The 8,485-nt window shown below is 37.9% G+C and overlaps 1 non-coding gene across 1 annotated transcript; it reads left to right on the top strand.

Annotated features, from left to right (window-relative positions):
* The first annotated feature begins 1,469 nt into the window (after window positions 1-1,469).
* trnal-uaa lies at window positions 1,470-1,552 on the top strand. Its single transcript has one exon. It is a non-coding gene; the product is annotated as a tRNA-Leu (tRNA).
* Window positions 1,553-8,485: the final 6,933 nt, after the last annotated feature.

Raw genomic sequence — 8,485 nt, 5'->3', positions numbered from 1 at the left:
TGTACTTGAGTAAAAGTAGAAGTACTCAGGTCTTGTACTTGAGTAAAAGTAGAAGTATTCAGATCTTGTTCTTGTACTTGAGTAAAAGTAGAAGTACTCAGATATTGTACTTGAGTAAAAGTAGAAGTACTCAGATCTTGTACTTGAGTAAAAGTAGAAGTACTCAGATCTGGTTCTTGAGTAAAAGTAGAAGTACTCAGATCTTGTACTTGAGTAAAAGTAGAAGTACTCAGATCTTGTACTTGAGTAAAAGTATAAGTACTCAGATCTGGTTCTTGAGTAAAAGTAGAAGTACTCAGATCTTGTACTTGAGTAGAAGTACTCAGATCTTGTACTTGAGTAAAGTAGAAGTACTCAGATATTGTACTTGAGTAAAAGTAGAAGTACTCAGATCTGGTTATTCAGTAAAAGTAGAAGTACTCAGATCTTGTACTTCAGTAAAAGTAGAAGTACTCAGATATTGTTCTTGAGTAAAAGTAGAAGTACTCAGATCTTGTACTTGAGTAAAAGTAGAAGTACTCAGATATTGTACTTGAGTAAAAGTAGAAGTACTCAGATCTTGTACTTGAGTAAATGTAGAAATACTCAGATCTGGTTCTTGAGTAAAAGTAGAAGTTCTCAGATCTTGTACTTCAGTAAAAGTAGAAGTACTCAGATCTTGTTCTTGAGTAAAAGTAGAAGTATTCAGATCTTGTACTTGAGTAAAAGTAGAAGTACTCAGATCTTGTACTTCAGTAAAAGTAGAAGTACTCAGATCTTGTACTTGAGTAAAAGTAGAAGTACTCAGATCTTGTACTTCAGTAAAAGTAGAAGTACTCAGGTCTTCTACTTGAGTAAAAGTAGAAGTACCAGAGTGTAGGAATACTCTGTTTCAGTAAAAGTCCTGCATTTAAAATGTTCCTCAAGTAAAAGTACTTAGTTACTTTACATCACTGAGTAAAAGCACTTTCTACGCAGTAAAATGTATATAAAGTACTTCAAGTATAAGTCAAATGTAGTTAATATACGTGTAGTAACATGTTTTATTGGGCATTCTTTATGTGGAATTTAAAAAAGGAAAATGTGCTTAAAGTAAAAGTACACGTTGCAGAAACCTAAAATGAATAAAAACAGATTTAAAGTATATAACACATCACGTGAGAGGATCTGGAACACTGTTGATCTTTAGCATGAACAATTATAATTATGAATAAAGTTGTTAATTAATTTCCATATTGACTAAAGCTGTAACATTTCAAACAAACATCTTGTTTTCTGTACATCAGTAAAGCTGTCAGATAATAATAGAAGGGGAATAAAAAGCTAAATATCTTTGTCTTAGATTTAGTGGAGTAACCAGAACATAGAAATACTCGAGCCCTAAAGTTCCTTTGAAATCTGATTGTTTTCAGGATGTTGAAATGTCACGTGACTGCGTCATGACGTAAATCACAGGTTCACTCACCTGCAGTGTTACGTTATGTCTATGCACCAGGATGGCCGAGTGGTTAAGGCGTTGGACTTAAGATCCAATGGACATCAGTCCTCGTGGGTTCGAACCCCACTCCTGGTAGCCGGATATTTTAAATAAAGTTCAAAATCACGAAAAACAAAATATGATTCTGTTGAAAAACGGAGATGACTCCTCAAACCTGTTTCACTGCAAAGAAGCCACGGTGCTGCCGTCAGGGTTGTGTTCACAGGGCCGTTTCAGATCCCCATCGGATCAGAGCACAGATGGAAAACACGGTCAGAGAGGAAATACATTATTGTCTGTTTTTTACAGAAACGTGAAGAACTGCTTTCAAGTTAACAATCTGCTGTTAAAAGGGAACACTTAAACACCTCCAGACACATATATTTATATATATACAGTCTCTGCTCCAGACACATATATTTATATATACAGTCTCTGCTCCAGACACATATATTTATATATACAGTCTTTGCTCCAGACACATATATTTATATATACAGTCTCTGCTCCAGACACATATATTTATATATACAGTCTCTGCTCCAGACACATATATTTATATATACAGTCTCTGCTCCAGACACATATATTTATATATACAGTCTATGCCTCCAGACACATATATTTATATATACAGTCTCTGCTCCAGACACATATATTTATATATACAGTCTCTGCTCCAGACACATATATTTATATATACAGTCTCTGCTCCAGACACATATATTTATATATACAGTCTCTGCTCCAGACACATATATTTATATATACAGTCTTTGCTCCAGACACATATATTTATATATACAGTCTTTGCTCCAGACACATATATTTATATATACAGTCTCTTGCTCCAGACACATATATTTATATATACAGTCTCTGCTCCAGACACATATATTATATATACAGTCTCTGCTCCAGACACATATATTTATATATACAGTCTCTGCTCCAGACACATATATTTATATATACAGTCTATGCTCCAGACACATATATTTATATATACAGTCTCTGCTCCAGACACATATATGTATATATACAGTCTCTGCTCCAGACACATATATTTATATATACAGTCTTTGCTCCAGACACATATATTTATATATACAGTCTTTGCTCCAGACACATATATTTATATATACAGTCTCTGCTCCAGACACATATATTTATATATACAGTCTATGCTCCAGACACATATATTTATATATACAGTCTCTGCTCCAGACACATATATTTATATATACAGTCTCTGCTCCAGACACATATATTTATATATACAGTCTTTGCTCCAGACACATATATTTATATATACAGTCTTTGCTCCAGACACATATATTTATATATACAGTCTCTGCTCCAGACACATATATTTATATATACAGTCTCTGCTCCAGACACATATATTTATATATACAGTCTCTGCTCCAGACACATATATTTATATATACAGTCTTTGCTCCAGACACATATATTTATATATACAGTCTCTGCTCCAGACACATTAAACACACATTAAACCATCAGGTTGTGTCGGGTTATGCATCACCATCCTGCACAGGCTATAATAATATGTTTTCATTTGATTTGTAATCATGTTTTGGGTCATTCCAGAATTGGAGGACACATTTTTGAAAAATGAACCTTTTATTTTATTTTATTTTGTTATGTATTCAGGAAAAACAGATAACAAACCATCAAACAAAGTGATTTGCCCAGCTAGGCATCACATTAATATTTTCCAATGAAGAGTTACCCCTGCTACTCTAATTACAGTAACAGGGTTAAATCAATGCTACTGTGAGCTTTAACCTCAGGAAGTATTGCTAGATGTAGCATGTAATGCTACTTTCAAGGCAAGGACACACTTGGATATCTAACGCAAGAAAGATAACTTTGAAATGATGCTTTATTCTGATAATATCAGTAACAGGGCTGAGTGGTCAGAGTGCCACACTCTTTTAAGACTGACAAGATTGTAAAAATATGAAAAATGAAAGTTAGTTGTGGTCTGCCCATGGCACTAGCACATGGCTTGCCGATGTCACTTCCTGTGTCATCTGACTTAGGCTGCTTATCAGGTCGACTATTTTCATTTCCTCGCTCCTCGGTCCTCGGTCTCACCGGAAGTTGATTTGCCTGCGCCATCTTGAGTACCGTCCCATGGCTCTTATTTCTGCCGGAGGACCTAGGACTGAGGACCGAGGATCGAGGAGCGATAATGGAGGAGCGATAACCGAGGAACCACCAGACCATCCTCCGGTGAGATCTTACTGTGTATCGCTCACTGATTGGACGAGGCAGCGCATGCACTGATCTGATGCTTCTTGACTTGAGAGCAGTTTCCCAGCAGAGTGAAGAAAACACATGAACCTCACGGGACTCACTCCTCAGTTTATACCGTGTTTTGTTTCAATTCATGTTTCATTTAGTTACAAATATGTGAAATATCTGAACAACAAAGTGGTCACAAATCATTTTATTCATTTGTTGGAAACATTTTCATAATCGCTTTTTTCGTTTTACATTTTCATTTATTGTCATTTCCATTCAGTCATTAAGTGATATTAAAATGTTAATTTACTACATATCCACACAAACAAACAAACAAAGTGTGCAATGAATGTTAATCTAACTGGGTTTTGATATATAACATATCTCTCTTTCTTCTCTCCATTATTTTATTTCTATTGTGCACTCTAATCAATATTAATCTAACTATTGTTCGTTTATACATTTTAAGAATGGCGTTTATCTTTTTTGAGAATTAGATCTTATTTTATTTCATGTATTTGGGACAGACAGATGATATAAATGTGTGTGTCAGTACATGTGTGCTAACAGAGGCGGGTGTGTGTGGAAACAACGGGGCCAGAGCTGCTGTCAGACGATCAGCTGTGCAGCGTCATCACAAACGGACGTCGCTTCACGTGACGCTCAGGAGGAAAGGACGTCCCATTGCTCTTAGAACTCATTTCCCTGCTTCTCGTGGTTTCCTTGCGTCCCTCCATGCTTCCCTGGTGGGAGGGACTAAACGCAGGGAAACGACGCAAGTGAGGGAAGCAAGGATTTCATTTAATCGACCTGAGAAGCAGCCTTACAGTTTGTTCACTTCCTGTGTGTCATCTGACTTACAGTTTGTTCACTTCCTGTGCCAATCTAAAAAGGTTTGGGTAACAGGGTTGAACGCATGTTGAGGGACACACCTTCTGTGCAACATTACTGTTATCTAAAATATGTTTATGATTTAACAAATTGATTGTACCATTACAAGAGACATTTATCAATAGAATAATACCAACAAAAGTAAATAAAATCCCTTTTTAAATGTTATATTTGACGCAAGTTGGTCACCAAGAAGCGGGGACAAGAGAACAATGCAATTTTAGGGGATGTTCGAGAGCTATTTGATCATTTAAATAATATTTTGAAACCACTTTTTTTACAACTTTATATACATTTTGTCTCAAGACAAGTATGTTTAACACAACAAGTGCATGTTTTAGCTTTTTGGGCATGGATTATTATATTGTTTATATGGGGGACATAAAATGTCCTCCAATTCTGGAATGACCCTTTTAGGGTTAGTTACTCCCCGCTTTGTCACACACACACACACACACACACACACACACACACACACACACACACACACACACACACACACACACACACACACACACACACACACACACACACACACACACACACACACACACACACACACACACACACACACACACACACACACACACACACACACACACACACACACACACACACACACACACACACACACACACACACACACACACACAGAAAGCCAGAAGGAAACATGTGACTGAAGCTACAGCTCCCTGCAGCAGTAGCAACGAGTGGGCAGGGGCGGATCTACGAGGGGGCATTGCTTTAAAATACATTTAGTAGTTTCCTTTCATTTAAAATGGTTGAGGTACAGTAAGCTTGGGGGACTCAAAGGGCACCCGATTGTTTGTCTGAACACCTTGTTTCTCTTGTGCATTAAGAACACTTGTGTTAGGGCATGAATTAACAATAAATAGGTTATATACAGTATAACATAACACGTACTGCCCGCCATCCCATGCCACCCTGGCATGACCTCTTGCCCCCCTCTTGCCCCCTTCTTGCCCCCCCATGTAAAATGTTCTAGAACCGCCACTGCGAGTGGGTTATATGCAGCATCTCCATATAGCGAAGTTAAATCAATTTGAGATCACGATCTGTCCAGAGTGTAACCCTAACTCGAGCCAAATGAAAAGCCTCTCTTGTGTGAGGATGGACTCAGAAACCAGTGAATGTTTGTTGTGATGTTATATGATATGGCGCCACCTGGTGGCGAACAGGTGAAACGGCATGGTTTCTATTTACACCCAGAACAACATATTGAGATGTTTATTATACCCTTTTAAAGGAGAACATGTTAATATTTGTCACGCATCTATTTGACCTATTCATGAATTTAATAAACGTGTGAAAGAATAATATAATCTAACAAGATGTGGCTCTCTTGATGAATGCAGTGGAAGTCGATGTGAACCTGGGTGGTTTCTTTCTGTACTGTGAGCTTTTTTAGGGTTTAAGTACATTTATTCAAGTACTGTACTTAATACACTTTAGAGGTACTTGTACTTGAGTATTTCCATGTTATGCTACTTTGTACTTCTACTCCACTACAGTTCAGAGGTGAGTGGTGTACTTTTACTCAAGTACAATATTTGAGTACTTCTACTTTTACTCAAGTACAAGACCTGAGTACTTCTACTTTGACTCAAGAACAAGATCTGAGTACTTCTACTTTTACTCAAGTACAAGATCTGAGTACTTCTACTTTTACTCAAGAACAAGATCTGAGTACTTCTACTTTTACTCAAGTACAAGAACAAGATCTGAGTACTTCTACTTTTACTCAAGAACAAGATCTGAGTACTTCTACTTTTACTCAAGAACAAGATCTGAGTACTTCTACTTTTACTCAAGTACAAGATCTGAGTACTTCTACTTTTACTCAAGAACAAGATCTGAGTACTTCTACTTTTACTCAAGAACAAGATCTGAGTACATCTACTTTTACTCAAGAACAAGATCTGAGTACTTCTACTTTTACTCAAGAACAAGAACAAGATCTGAGTACTTCTACTTTTACTCAAGTACAAGAACATGATCTGAGTACTTCTACTTTTACTCAAGAACAAGATCTGAGTACTTCTACTTTTACTCAAGAACAAGATCTGAGTACTTCTACTTTTACTCAAGTACAAGATCTGAGTACTTCTACTTTTACTCAAGAACAAGATCTGAGTACTTCTACTTTTACTCAAGTACAAGAACAAGATCTGAGTACTTCTACTTTTACTCAAGAACAAGATCTGAGTACTTCTACTTTTACTCAAGTACAAGAACAAGATCTGAGTACTTCTACTTTTACTCAAGAACAAGAACAAGATCTGAGTACTTCTACTTTTACTCAAGAACAAGAACAAGATCTGAGTACTTCTACTTTTACTCAAGAACAAGAACAAGATCTGAGTACTTCTACTTTTACTCAAGAACAAGAACAAGATCTGAGTACTTCTCCCACCAGCAAGTATTATTGTTCACAAAGTGGGTCCCTATATGCTCACGGCTGCATTTCCCCCTTTAGATATACCATCTCAGGACCGGGGTCTAATCTCCAGAGACTTAACATTTATCATATGACATGTTAATAAATGTTCTTTAAACAAATGAAGTCTCTCCTGATTGAACTCTTGTGATCAAACTATATTTTAGAATATAAATGATTAATTATTATCAAATTTAACGACAACCAGAATGGTAAATGGTAAATGGACTGTACTTATATAGCGCTTTATCCAGTCTTTACAACCCCTCAAAGCGCTTTACATACTACATGTCATTCAGCCATTCACACAGAGCAGTACCACTTGCTCTAGGACCTAACATTCACACAGAGCAGTACCACTTGCTCTAGGACCTAACATTCACACAGAGCAGTACCACTTGCTCTAGGACCTAACATTCACACACATTCACACAGAGCAGTACCACTTGCTCTAGGACCTAACATTCACACAGAGCAGTACCACTTGCTCTAGGACCTAACATTCACACAGAGCAGTACCACTTGCTCTAGGACCTAACATTCACACAGAGCAGTACCACTTGCTCTAGGACCTAACATTCACACAGAGCAGTACCACTTGCTCTAGGACCTAACATTCACACAGAGGAGTACCACTTGCTCTAGGACCTAACATTCACACAGAGCAGTACCACTTGCTCTAGGACCTAACATTCACACAGAGCAGTACCACTTGCTCTAGGACCTAACATTCACACACATTCACACAGAGCAGTACCACTTGCTCTAGGACCTAACATTCACACAGAGCAGTACCACTTGCTCTAGGACCTAACATTCACACACATTCACACAGAGCAGTACCACTTGCTCTAGGACCTAACATTCACACAGAGCAGTACCACTTGCTCTAGGACCTAACATTCACACAGAGCAGTACCACTTGCTCTAGGACCTAACATTCACACAGAGCAGTACCACTTGCTCTAGGACCTAACATTCACACAGAGCAGTACCACTTGCTCTAGGACCTAACATTCACACAGAGCAGTACCACTTGCTCTAGGACCTAACATTCACACACATTCACACAGAGCAGTACCACTTGCTCTAGGACCTAACATTCACACAGAGCAGTACCACTTGCTCTAGGACCTAACATTCACACACCGTTGGCCATCGGGAGCAACTCAGGGTTAAGTATCTCGCCCAAGGATACATCGACATGTTGGCTGCACGGGCTGGGATCGAACCCACAACCTTCTGGTTGAAAGACGACCGCACTCCCTCGCAGCCACAGAATCTCCATCAGTCAGTAAAATAACAATCCTTGTTACTTAAAATAATAATTTATAAATACGTAACGTTCAGGACTTTAAGGCACTTTGTTGAGAAACTCCTGAAATAAGAAGGAACAACAAAATCAA

This window comes from Gymnodraco acuticeps, unplaced genomic scaffold (genome assembly GCF_902827175.1).
Source record: "Gymnodraco acuticeps unplaced genomic scaffold, fGymAcu1.1, whole genome shotgun sequence".
Classification (NCBI taxonomy): Eukaryota; Metazoa; Chordata; class Actinopteri; order Perciformes; family Bathydraconidae; genus Gymnodraco; species Gymnodraco acuticeps.
The sequence above is the reverse complement of the archived record's forward strand: the minus strand, read 5'-3'. Positions and strand labels throughout refer to the sequence as shown.